The sequence below is a fragment of the Paralichthys olivaceus genome, chromosome 2 (assembly GCF_024713975.1).
Source record: "Paralichthys olivaceus isolate ysfri-2021 chromosome 2, ASM2471397v2, whole genome shotgun sequence".
NCBI lineage: Eukaryota > Metazoa > Chordata > Actinopteri > Pleuronectiformes > Paralichthyidae > Paralichthys > Paralichthys olivaceus.
This window is the reverse complement of record NC_091094.1, coordinates 10,970,267-10,985,046: the sequence shown is the minus strand read 5'-3', so window position 1 is coordinate 10,985,046 and position 14,780 is coordinate 10,970,267.

Genomic DNA, 14,780 nt, shown 5'->3' with positions numbered 1-14,780 from the left:
TTGTATTTTATACCTTTTAATAATTGTGATAGATTTGTAGCATGTGTTTGTTTTGTATATTTTGCCCAAGATTAAACTTCAGTCAGAAAATAAGCTTCCGTCTCAAAGCAAAAAGATCTATTTGCACTTTCAGTAAAGTAACTGACGTTCAAGCTGAATGAGACGCTGCTCGGTCACTGAGAGAGAACAGACACCGACGCTGGTTTCAAAGTGGTTTCAACATGCGACATGTTTTGAAGATTATATTGAGAGGATAAAAGTCTAATTCTGAAATACATAATATAATTTCTGTTACTTAACGTAACTAAAATATGCTGGATAAGTATTATGCCAGGATTGAGCCCCACTTCACAAGACTAATGTTTTAGAGATGTTGATGTTGCTGCGTTTAACATGTGTGAGACAGTTTCTGACGCAACACAGAGCAACAAAGTCTGTTGTCTTTGCAGCATGGCTGACATGTAAAATCTTCTAATGTACAATAAAGTTAGATGTGAATTAAGAAAAAGAAGTTTAAATGTTTCCACTAATGAGGCTGTGGATATCCAGATGTGTATATATACATGTACATATAATATTTAGTAATAAGTTGAAATGAAATATTACCAAAATTCACAATACACATATATATCAATGTTGATATCAATATACTATCGCTGAATGATTTAGCTGGTCGTCAGTGGATGTGTGTATCTGTCAGTTGTGTGTTTTTGTTGAAACCAGCTGTTTCTGTTGTCCTGAGAAAAGACTTGTTGCATCTTTAACAGCTCAGTATCTAATTGAATCACAGCTTCCATCAGTGTCTCAGCAGAGTCTTAAATGACTGTTTGCTCAACATGTCTGCACATTTCCACTGATTAATTCATATGAGGCCAAACGAAATGTTCTGCCTTGTTTGTCATGTTACATCCGAGCCCTGCAGTCCGTCACCGATCAGGCTATCAGAGTGTTTTCAGAGCAGAAAGAAAACACAGACGTATAATGAGGAAAATTCTGATAAATCATAATAAAATACAGATTTATATTCAAGTTTAAATGCAATAAAAATTTCAGAGACACATTCTCATGTTTTTTATTGTGTGCTTTGTGTCTGTATATATCTAAATAGGAATCATAATAATTTAAAATGAGAAATATTATGTGGTTTGTAGCTTTACAGAAGCAGCATAAACAAAGGTGTCCAATGTAAAGCTTAAAGTTTCAGTCATGAAAACTCATCATATCACCCACAGAGTTGTTTGACCAATGACTGGACTGAGCAGTCACACTAGACACCAATCACTGCCATTCATAATGAAAATGAGACGCTCCCTGTCTGGCACAAATTTTACCATTCCACATATTTCAACATGGTGTAAAAACTATTCAATTGTTCTGATTCCCATTGGAAAAAACCCACCTTGTCATTTGTGATTGGATGAGCCAGAAAAAAAGGCAATGGTAATAAAGAACAGGAACAATGTGAGACCAAACGTATTCCAGAGCAGAACAGATTCAACATCACTGCGTAAACCTGTCTGTGTTGTCCCACGCTAATTAAATGGATTATTCAGATTATTTAACATTAGTGATGCATGGTCTGGTGTCCACTTGTCAAATAACCTCCCAGCAGAAGGGAAGTCCATTCTGATTTGACATTTTCATGTAAGGGCCCACTGAGCGTGATCAGACTGTGTTTTAAGACGACCTTACAGGCTGCTGCTGGTGAATGTGAACCAGAGGATGTGATGATCTAGATCCCCCCCTGGTGGCACGCTGCTGTATACATCATGAACTACACCTCCTCCATGTTAGTAGATGGAATGTGGAGCACAATAAAAAATTCAAAATACATTTCAAGGTAATTTTTCTCAAAGATGTTTTTTATAATTATAGGTAGTTCTTACCACATTGATGTGAGTGCTCATTTTTCCAGGGTGAAACGTCACAATTGACCACTGAGACTGTCTCACGTATGGTCGAGCAGTGTATTGGTGGGACATTGCTACCGTTGCTCCACACTACGTTCACTACTTTGCAGAATCTGGCTCGAAATAACTTCGAGATGGTCGTGTCCGTATTTGGAATATTTCAGCTTCATTTCTGGATAGTGGGAGGACCTGGAGATGAACAGTCTGGTTATGACAGCCGGTGAAGTGACAGAAGTATTATGACAAATGTTGGAAAGCGACTATTTGCTGAATCTGTTTTTATTCAGGCAAATTCTAAAAAAGAGTGAGTCAGACCCTTTCACAGCTGAGATCAAACCTGTTTGGCATATCCGCTGTAAGTGGTGGCTTATATGTTTGTGCATATGTATGAGTTTCTGGTGTTATTTACACTCCAAAGCATGTGTTACTGTGTTATTGTGTTTACAAAGACAACAGAGATTCAAAGATCATTAGTCCCCTGATTGATCAGTGTGTGGTTTAAATACTTAGTGGTGTCATTTTATCACCAACCTTGTGACAGCCCCTATAATTATCTCCCCTCCCTCCCAACGTTTCCCTGGGGTCCTGTAAACCACTTTACCCTGGCAGATCATTATTGAAGGAGGCCCCGTCTCTGATCATTACTTAACCAATCCACTGCAGCATTTACATGTAGGACTTTAACTGGTAATATTCAAATATGATAATATCAGTCTGATGTGTCCTCGTTTTTTTTTTCTGGTATTTTTTAAACACAAAACAAACTTGTCGTTCCACCCTCGTATTGTAAAAATCTAAAATGACAGCTTGATTGAGCGTGCATCTGTTGCACTGTGTCTCTCTGAAAGGCCGGCTCAGTCCCTTATTCAACAACCTGTTCAGTGCTTGATTGACTTTTCCCTCCGCGCCCCTGCAGCAGATGAGGAACCGAGCTTAAACCTGTTACTGTCAGCTTCTCACCTGGATCATAAGAACTCCTGCTCAGAGCATGCAAACCAATATCCCCCTATTCTGTGCTCGGCCGCCCAGGATTCACAGCAATAGCTTTTCACAAAGACCAGGGCAGAGCGTGCTCCGTGTTATCTTATTGAGTTACCTGTAGCTAAGCTCTGAGCGAGCACACACAATGGCAGGCGGTTAATGACAGCACAGGGCCTAACCCCTTGTCCCCGGCCTTTCCCTGAGCCTCATTTCCGCGCGGCGGCTGCCATTTCACAGCTGTTAGCCACAGACTCTCTTTGTCATGATTAAGGACAAATTAATAGATGCCTCCTGGTAATCAGCTTTCATTAGGGCTGTCAAACCGTCAGTGGCGTTCGCTCCGTGCACTGGACACGGGATGATCACCTCCCAGTTGAGAGACACTGCGGCCGGCTGTGCTTGGCTGTGGCGCTGCCTCTCAGCTGCTGTATTCCTGCGCTTGGTGTGGCTAAAGTGTGGGTAACCAGTGCATTAGCACGCTCCTTCGTGGCACAAGTGCTTGTAGTTGGTGCATTAACAGTGCTCCGTGTGGAGCTGCAAGATGGAGGTCATCGTGGGAATGACATAAAGAGTAGTCTTTCTGCTGGGTGTAATTGGCCCCAGCATGCTGAAAATGGACTGTGAAATGTAAGGGGGGGTCAAATAATTGATTTTCCCCCGAATGCAGAATCCAGGGCAGGGATGTTTAGTGAGTAATTTACAAGAGCAGTTCAGCTCAGGCTGACTGGCATATCTGTTGAAAGTTCCCAGGGGCACAGGAAGAGATAACACACACCTGAGACCCTGGAGCAGATGGACAGCAGTCACTGTGCTACTCAGAGGGCAGAGAGGATTCACATCAAACTTACCTCCACACATCTATGTATGCAGAGGGGATACACACACACACACACACACACACACACACACACACGCACATACACACATGCACACGCTCAGAGGTTGATGGACACAGCCTTTTGTGTGTAGAAATGGACTCTCTCCACTCACTCTGTCCATCTCTCTCCATCCGTCCGTCCGTCTCTCTCTCTCCATCAATTTCTCTCTCTCTTGCTCTCTCTCCCTCTCACTTTCTCTCTGTCTCTCTCGCACTCTCTCTCTCTGCAGCATTTCTGGATTTGATGAAATAAACTCATCAGACTTCCAGCAAGTTTGGCATTGTGCGACAGAGCTGAAGTCATTTCAGTATGTAGATTTCAGACTTAAACCCATAACCATGTTGCGTGGTGCATGACCACCCCCACCTGCTGGAGAGAGAAGGCCAGGGTGTGCATGATGGGATAGGGACGTCTGTAAGACAGGATACAGCCTGGCCCTCTGTGTGTGCAGTGATTTTGCTACACCGCAGCCTGAGGGAATTAAGACAATAGCCGTATGTCAGATGGCATAATCTAGTGACAAAATGGCATTTTATTTGCTGTGCCAAAACCAGGCTCAAATACATGTGTAAGCTAATTGAGGAGAACCAGCTGCTTAGCCATCTGCAGCGGTGAAATTGGTTTTATCTTTGATTTGGAGAATTTCATGTTAAGTAAAAAAAGATGACTGGAGATGGTCAAGATCCGTGCTCTCTATAATTTGAATTTATGGAAAACACAATGATTAGCTATTGTTGCACCAGAAAGTCAAAAAAAGGTGGATGAACGTCGATGATGCTGGCATATTGTGTTTGTCACAACAGGACATTTGTATGGGGCGCAGTCACTGCTCTTCAATTTTCATAAGCATCTCAGCAAATTGCACCAAAGAATTTTCAAGATCAATTCCGGCATCAAAAGAAAACAATGCACACAAATCCCATTTCTTCAGCCCACATTGTGTTGGAGAGGGCCCCTGTGTTTGCATGAAGGTAATTACAGTGGGATTTGATGTTGTGGTGTGCCCAGAATTCTCCAGCTTTAGATCAGGCTCAGGGTGCTCCACCCCATTAATACTCCATATGGGGAACCCAGCTGTGATCAGAATTGGAAGAGCGGGAGGGGAAATCGATTTCATTTGCAGGATTATTGATGTAACCGAGATGCCGTTTGTATGAAACATAAAGTCTCATTTCAGAGGTTATGGATAAAACTGGATTGAGGGGCTGTGTGTTTGTTTTATTCAATGAAACATTACAGAAAACAGAGAAGTCAATATATACACTGCTGTACAGTCCTCACCCGCATTGCACCACATTACAGCTTTGGAACTATTTTTTTTATTTTTTTTATTGTTTTCTTCTCTTTTCATATTTGCCTGTTTATACTGACACAAGCTACTGCGTGCAGCTTAGAGAGCACAAGATAAAATTCAACGTGGAGAAATAGTTGAATTTTGAGAAATAAAAGACTTTAAAAAGAGAACATGGAAAAATTAACTAAATAAAATAGATTTACTGCATTGCATGAGGTTTTTAAAAAGAGGTTTCAAAGCAACACTCACAATGTTGGCAGAGAGAACTGACCAGGCATTCAGCCTTTTTCACCCCTTTGCCAAACTTCCCCTTCCACCTGTTCCCTACATTTTTTAGGAGGCTTTATGAGTCAGGCTGATGGGCTCACCCATATATTAAAAACAATATCAGACTTTCCCAGGGTTCACATGGTTCTAACAGCTGGATCTTTCAACTGAATCCATTCTGTTCCCTCTTTCTTCTCTTCCTCCTCTGTGCCCAGTGACGACCATTGTAGTTCCCACACGTTTAACAGCATTTGGAGCGATGGCAAACCAGATGGGAGATTTTTTTTTTTTTTCGGGGGTTCACAACATTCCTCTGATGACGACAGCGCGGGTCAAGACAAGGTAAAGTCCTCTATAAAAATATTTCCTCTCACTTTTGATTGCATTTTATAGGAAGAGGTAGAAGTTCTGCTTCTCATAATGCAGACATGGTTGATACATGTATAAAACTTCTGCAACGTTACCACATGTGCGGTCCTTGAGTTGTTGTAAAGTTCACATTAAGTTCTTCCCTCAGAGAGATTTTTTAACAAGCTCTTCTGGTCATCAAATTAAGGCGTTGAGGCGATTCCGCTCCTCTTGACTCACTGTCCTTCAGGAGCAGATGTTCGGTGATGGGTAGTGTAAAAGCAGGCTTACACATGTTCATGTCACCGAATCGTTACAACATGGAGGAGAAAGTTATGTCATCGGGCCAGCTGGCTCTGATATGAGCTGCAGCAATGTGTGAAAAATATGGAGCAGGGGTGGAGCCAAAAACTCATGTTTGGCTGCAGATGTGTTCAGTGTTTCGCGCTCTGGGTTCAAGGTTCAGACACACGATATTAAGGCAACAGCAGGGTTTTTCACACAAGTATGTCATTAATTGTACACTTATGCACGGACTCACGTGGTCGCCCTGTCAATCCGCCCTGTGCAGCTTTGTTTTCAGTGAGAAAAATTATGGGGTTTAACAGTCGCGAAATGGGCTTGTTGCAGATGATGAAGGAAATTGCAGAATTCCATCATGGAGTGTTTGTATTTTGACAGGGAGAAAGCTGAGCCAAGTGAAAAAAGAGAACATGCCATTTTGCGCGGCATGTCTGCGAGGGGGCCGATGTTTTGATACGGGCCCTGTGTGGAGCGAGGAGGGAAAGTGGGTCCCTGTCTGGGAGAAAGGGCTGAAGCTCTGTTACGGAGCTTAGGCCTCCATCTATCCTAATAAAAAACACTTAAGCCAAACAGCCTCCTCTTGCTCTCCTTGTGTCTGATCCTGGGAGCTACCTGCAGGCCCTCCGCAGAGCACATTTAATAATGGTCTCCACCCAGAGCCATGGGCAGCCATATAGACTGCAGGCTGGGGTCTAGGTCCTCGGAGCAGCAGCGCGGCATTCTGGGAAGTCGCTTGTCACAGTGGCTTGATGGGTGTGGTGCAGGGTCCCTGAAGTGTCTGCTACGGAAATCTAATAAGGCTGTCTTTTTCAATAATGAATTTTGGCTTTTGCCCAAACTTTATTGAACATATCCACACTTCAGCTGACACATTTTATGTTTATTCTCCCCCTCGTCCTTATTTTTTTAAGTCACTATTCTTTGATGGTGTTTATGGAAGCAGTTTGAAATGGTTTTCCTTTGCCACCATAATCCCAGTCTCTGTTCCACACAGGCCCCGATGTGAATGAGCGGGAATGTAATGAAAGACTCGTGCTCTCGACGATTTAAACCTGAATAAAAAGTGGCATTTTTTATTTGTTTTGCCTCGTGTCTGATTCTTGGTAATGCAGACAATCAACAGGGTAGAGGAGTTAAGTGCATTATAAATTACTGAGAGGGAGCCACCTCGCTCTTGGAGCTCATCCTGATGCTGCTGCTGCCACTTTGGGTTATGTGAGGAGTAAAGTACTTTAGTCGAGACCGTGGAGCTGCTCCACAGCACTCCTTTGCATATCAAACAAACAGCAGGGCACGATGGCGGTGCCAACCCAGACAGCTATGTTATATATGTACGCAGCAGCGATGCACATGCATGTGTCTCTAAAGGTGCCACTGAAGTCTATTGAGTGTCTCCTGTGATACACATCATGGTGACACAGTGTCTGAGGTTGGTGGTTTTGTGTATAGAGGAGATGTTTCAAATAGAACCACAAGATGAATATGGTAATTAAAAACAAACCCATTCATGAAGAATATAATGAGAAATTATACACATGAGAGATTTCACGAAAACGAAACACAAACATGAAAACTGCACTTCATTGCACTGGTTTCATGTTTATAAAACTACATTATAATGATAAATAGATACATTGAAATACTGCATGATTTTTATTCTCAGTTTTTTTTTTTAAAAGACAGAAAGAGAGAGATGGGGATTTTCATGCTGCAATCCCATGTTTATAGTCCCCTTTTCTGTGTCCTCAATCCCTAAGGTGACGATCCATGACTCTTATTTTCATAACAAAACGTCCCAGGGTCCAGCAAACAAACTGTTGTATGGATGTACTATTGATTTCACATTCACACGTCCGGACTTAAAGGGACTATGGGATTGCCCATGAATCCCAAATCTGTGTGCTACTCACAGTCTGTCAAGTTGACATCCACTCTCCTCTGTAAACTGGCAAGATTATTCACTCAACAGGATCTCCCTCTCTTTCATCCCGCGAACTACAGGCCAATCCGGCCGCTGACAGCCAAGTGATAGCATACAGATGGAAATGAAGGCAAGCGGGGGGAATGGTGCTGTTTGTCAAATGCTGGAGGAAGGAAGGAAGCTTCTGGGTTCAGGGAGTATAGACGGCTGCTTCCAGAAACTGGGTCCTCTGACTTTGCTTACTGTGAGGTTTCAGCACCCCAAATCTTATACTTGACACGGGGCCATGCATTGTGTTTGTGGGCTAAACTTAAAACTTGATATGATCTGATTACCGCAAGATATATGTGTTGTACAAGCTTGTTGCAAGAGAGTATGATACCACCACAAGACACATACAGACGTAAAACTCTTCAATATAAGTGAGGATAAAGTACAACAGTGCCAGTGGTTTTACAGGCATGGCCAGAATTTGTTTCCTCAAATGCCCTCCAATCGCTCTATTTTCAAGAGCAAAGAAGAACCTTAGAAGATACTTACCATCTGCTAAAGGAGATCTCATTTAGGTCAGTTTTTTGTGTAAAGTAAATTACATACAGCTTCTATACACTGATAACAATCGTACAACAACTCAGCTGGTCTTAAGACCTGATATGAGCAGTATGTGCTGTGAAATGTATTTCCCTCTCCTTGGGCAACAGATGAAATGGATTCTTCCCCCATCGTCCACTGAGCGCACACAAAGAATGCATTCTGCCTTTTCACTCGTAATGTTGGCTTCTGCTCGGAGATGGTCGTTGTGCTCTCTGGATCACAATTCACAGCCACTGGAATGAAACCAATTTGAGCTGCTTTCAAGATAATGCAAATAAATATCAACCCTGATTTGCCAGTTTTTTTTTTCTTCCCTCCACAACTTTTCCTCTCTTCACTCCCTTATCAGCACACAGAGCATTTCTCCCTTTCTTAAGGGTCGAATGAAAGGTCTCTCTTTTCTCGAGAATCAAGGCAGAGGAGAAGCCTGGTCCAGGGCTGATTCATGTTGCACACACTGGCGGGATGTTATGCATGGATAATTGATTGTCGAAGCAGCATGGCCACCGTTGGATCTTGATGGTGCTGCCGAAATGTCACCTTACTGATGTTACAGCGGTGCCGATATTAAAAAGGCCAGTCTCAAAGGCTTCCATCCGAGCACACTCGTCTCCCACTGTGTCTGGGAGAGACAGTGCTGTTTGTCAGGCTTCTATTTCAGAAAAGACAGATCTCGCATTGGCAACCTTATCTGCACAGGACAGCGCACCCTCCTCCAGAAGTGCATTGAACATTTCCAATCATAGGAATATATCACTCTGCTTTTAAAGTGGAAATCAAAAGTGTGGGAATAGTGAGAGGGGAAGAGACATAATTGCGATTGCATAGGATTTATTTATAGCTAGTTTGTCTCCTCCGAAACCCAGAAAAATTACATTCCGAGCTGCAAATATCTCCTCCGACTACAATGAAGGAAGCATAATTTTCGTGGGAATGTTTTCATACCAGTTCGTTTTTAAGGGAAAATTGTTTGGAGACGTCTCAGACATTAAGTCAGATAATGCAGTATGCGTTTGTATAAAAAGTGAGGGATTAAGTGAGTGGAAACCGGTTAATTTCGGAGTTATGATGGTGAACCAAAAGCTGAGCATGGGCTGGTAAACTGTGTTAATCTATAAAGGCTTATGCAGGTAAAAATAGACTACACCTGCATGCTTTTTTAACGCCATAATACTTTGCATGGGGAGACTATTGAGCATCCGTTTCCATTACCAAGGAATGGAAAATGGATGTTTTGCCATCGGTTTTCTGTGTGGCTTTGGTTAGTTGTTCAAAGAATGAAACATATAGAGCCGCAATCATTTCTGAGGCCTGAGAAGGAAAAACCTGAACAGAATTTTTGCCACATTTATTGCACCGTGAATTATTCTGAGTTGAAAATACGTGACGTAAGACTCAAACTGCACTAATCATTACATGATAACTTCATAAAACTATTATTTTTAATAGGAATCATGTTACGTATGTTTTTCTGCTCTGATCTTTCTTACCAGAAATATAAGTTCCACAACAAAAGCTTAAATGTACAACGTCCCCATCGTGAACGGCATAGCTTCCTCTCTGCCATACTGAAACCATTCAGAACTCAGGGCTTCCCCCATAATCAAGTGTGAATGAACATGTAAACTTAGCCAAGTATTAACAGAACTTGGCCTTTCTTCCAGACACAGCGGTTCATGCTGCTGTGTGAATCCCGGCTGGCGTGACAGAGGTAAAAGGCAAACAGCTTGAGGAGAGAAGAGGACCCAGAACAGACAGGCGGGAACAGACCATGGTGTTGGGCACAGGGCTGCGGCGCAGGAGAAGGGAGCATTAATAGCCACCATATGCCTGCATATTCTGGGGTCTCCAGCGTAAATTTCATTACCCCCCGACGCAAGAAAGGAGCATCTAAAAGATGTGTGTAACGTGGCCTGAGACAGCTACCGTGTGAAAAGCGGACCTTTATGTGTGAGAGCCATGGCCTGATCGGTCACGCTGGGGTTTTTAAGGAAAAACGGGGGTAGCAGCTGTTTGGTTCACCTGTCCTGTCCTGTACACGGCTCTCCATCAAACCAGAGGCGTCTGTCCTCGCAGGCCTGCACCCACAGACACGTTCCTCCACACTAATCTCAGATGTAACACTCCTATCTAACCTGACAACATTTACAAGACCACAGCCACTCTGTTTATCAGACTTGTACAATTATATGGTGCTCTATTTGGTTATAGTGAGAGAGATATCCACAAACACAGTGTGCAGCCTTTTAGTCTGCCTGTGCTCGGAATCACACCGTGTTTTTCCCCTGGACGTTGAGTGGGACAACTAAACAAAGAAAGACATGGCACTATCTGTGTTGGGGACCATTGCTCTGTAGGTTAAACTACACCATCACAGCTTTATTGGCGGCAAAATTTCAAGCGACTGCTACGAGCTGGAAATTTTGTCTGACTTCACTATGGGAAAGTCTTTTCCTCACAGCGCCAGAGTGTGATTGAATTAAATTTAACTGTTTGCACATATGTTCCCTTGTTTAAGGGGGAAAAGTTACTACAGCACTGCTTAAGCTGTGGATTATCTGTCTGCGTCCTCTGCCTCTTTAGCATCAACATGAATTCACCCACTCAGAGTCTATCACACATCCACAGAGCTCCCTGAGAGAGAGCGGACCTTAGGGAAGACCGAGCAGTAGGGGGGGGGACCTCGACAGCGCCGAGCGGAGCTGAGCAGAGCAGGGCTGCGGTTGAGCCCATGGGCATGGCCCTCTCACTCTCTGGCAACCACTTTGTTAGGCACACAACACTAATCCTCCTTGTGTCTTTATTGCCCTCTGTGTAGGGGAGCAGGCCGGGGCTGGGGCTGGGGTGGGGGCACCGCTGCAGGGCCAATATCACCAGCATTCCTGTTTGAAGATAGGCCACACTGCTCAGCATTAAGGCATCTAATAAACACACTGATACTCACTGAGACAGAGAGGCAGAATAAAGAGACAGAGGAGTCACTTCTGCACCTCCCCCAGAAATAATATGGACCAGGGCATAATTTGAGGATTGGCAGATTATTCCAAACCAGAAATGACTGTGAGGCAATTCTGGTTCATGTTGCTACACACACTCAATAATCTAAACAACACATTAATATGCTGCCTTAATTTGTAATACTTCCTCTGTGGTTGAAAACCATTTGTCATGCATTGGATTTGCAGGAATCTCATTTTGGATAAAGCATTTAACACAGAAGGTTTAATGAAGGCTGAGACGTAACATGCAAACGTATCTTTGTTCTGTTTATCTGCTCCGTTCATAGAAACTTTTGATGATTTGACAAAGACAGCTGATTGCCTCTGCTGTTGCCTTCTGAAGTCAACTTTTTGTATTATTTTCTGTTTTATGATTTGTTGAGATGTTAGTTGAAAACGTTCTCACACCATTGGCCTTGCTTCTGAACCCTCCTGCACCAAGTTGAACTCACTCAGCTGGCGCCATCTTGTGTCTGCACTGCACTGCACGACCCCCCGACACAGGTGCAAAGAATTCAATGTCACCTTTTCTCCCGTCTCCTCACCATCCCCCCCAGCTGCTGCCTGAGCACTTGGCATCATAAGGTAATAGCATCAAGATGCAATCAAGATTATATGGTTGTCACTCATTCCACTGCACAGTGTGTGAAACAGACACTGGATAAAAACCTGTGCACAGACGGAAAGATAAAATGCTCCTTAATATTCATCAGTTTTCTGACTGCTGCAGCACAAGCCCTGAAAGCTGCCATTAGATCACTGGGTAGAGTCACTACTGAGCAAAATGTTGAACAAAATGAGTTGGAATGTAGAAATGCAAAGAATAAATAGAAAGAAAATCATCTGAAAAATGTAATCTCTGCCTGTGGAAACAAATTTTGTGTAACCACTTTTGAATGTTGTGGCACTCTTCCTTACTGGGGATCTGAAACAGGGTTTGCAGCTGTGTATCTCAACTAAACAGAGCCACTGCTTGTAAGCTACATCCACACTGGCAGTTTATTTCCATGTTTACACCATTTCATATTCTTTGCAATAGTAACAGGATTACCTTGTGACAAACGGTAATTTGTGGAATTCCCTCATTTCAGTGTGAGGATTTTCATTTTTTTCCCTCTCTGTCCCCGTCTTAAAAAAATGTTTCTGTATTCTAGTCGCCCCCCCAGAAGGTTTGGTTTCAGAAAGCCTTCAGGTTTTCCAGCAGACCTCTGTGAACGGCCAGATAAAGCAGAGCAGGGCCTGGTCATGGAGGAAACATGGAGCAAGAGAGAAATAATAATGCAAACAGAAATCCACAAGATGAGCACCCACACTAAGTACAACGTACACTTACACACACATCATTTGTTGCCAATAAAAGTATTTTCCTTAAAAACTATGGGTGAAGATCATTCTGAGTGGTTTTAGAGATAAGAATACAGTTCCACAACCAGATCCACAACCAAACCTTATCATAAGTTTCAATATTTTCCAACCTCCATATCCTGTCTGCATTTCTCAGCCACAAGTTCATTGATTACAACTGATTACAGATAACATTGGTCACAAAAAATTCATTGATTAATTTAAAGAATATCAAGCAATTTCCTAAAACGGCTTGTTTTAGTCGTGGATTAGTGTGTTCTAGAGAAGCGGCATGCAGCAGAGTGTGTATGAGAGGCAAAATAAACTACACTTGATTGTCATAAAGAAGGAAACCTGTACAATCGTGAGGCTCATATTAGTGGAGGTCTATGGCAAGAAAAAAGGGGAATCAAGGTCATGGTTTGTCCAGCCACACAGTGCTTCCTACTAGGTTCAATCTATTGATAGTTTATAGGGATTTGTTGGCAATTAAAAAAGTTGAAATCACCACCCTTCTACTTCAATGTTTTATTATCTTCCAGGAAGTTGTTTTAGTTTATTGCGTTTTATAAAAGAATAAAAACTTACAGGAGAAGATGAAGCAAACAGTCAGATTTGATGTTTCATGTGTTTGTTCTCTGTGTCTCAGACATTCATCGTCGTTCTTTACTCCTGTGTCACGAGTCATTTTGAAAGATTTGCTCAGTGTGATCGTGCACTTGATGATCACATAGGCCTACTGGAAGGAATTAGCAAACGTATATAAGTGAATTAATGTATGGAAATGAGTGCCACCGCGGGTCTGGTTCAGTTGATCCCCAGCTGCATATGTTGGTAATCACCACTGGCTCTTGGATTCACTCACAGGCACGCAACAAACAACCTGCTGCCAGCACCCCCTACGCTTTTGTCTAATCTGCCATTTCACTGAGCTCGAGCTCGACGCACAAATATGAAAGTGGGATCTCAGCAGCAGAATGTACAGAGGCACATTAACTAGGATAGGTGCGTGCAACAGTAAAGCCCCAGACATTAAGCCTGGGATTTGATTCACTAACTTTGTGGAGAGTTTGCGGCAGAAGTTCTCAGACAGATTCTGGAGAACTCTGTGAACCTGCAGAAACAGGCCCTGTAACGTGGTGACCTCCTGCTTGGTGTTGTTTTTAAAAAGCACATTCAGAATCTGACTGAGTTAACCCTGAATCACTCTGACAATTACAGTGCGATTAACTAACAGGGCTCATGGATTTACAGGGAAAATAACACTAATTTGTTATTGTCTGTGGATTTAAGACTGAGGTGAAAACACTGATGGAGGAGAAACTTTCTTTTTTGAATCTTGAGTTAATGCTACCACCTGCTGGAATGAAGCCTGTACTGCCTGTTATAGGGATCATAATCTTCACGTTTATGTCTCTTACATTATAAGTGTATGTTTAATAGCACCAGAATTAATTCACTTTCTGGACTGGATACTACTATCTGCACTGATACTGCTAGATAATATACTTCACTCAGTTATTGTGCAAATACACAGTTTTGACTGCATAAGTTACAACATCTACTTCGAGTGCCCCTTGCTTACGGCATTCAAAACATTGTAAATTGTGTTTCATGAAAGAATCCAAGGCACACTGTCCTGCAAAACATCTTCTAAAAATATTTACTGTGTTTGTTTGTGTCTGAGAGCAGTGTCTGTGAGTCTGGGGGCAGAGTTCAGAAGTCAAAAGTCATACTATTGCAGTTGTATATAAATTTTATAAATATTTCAAATGTATTTATTTTCAATAAACGAAGAAAGGATTTGCAAAAAAAAATCTACAAGACAAATTACCATAAACTTGGTGAAAGGATGTGGTATGGGTCTGGAAAGTCCCCAATATATTTTAGCGCAGATCCGCAGAGCTTTCACTTTCATAAACATTGCAATATTTTCGTTGA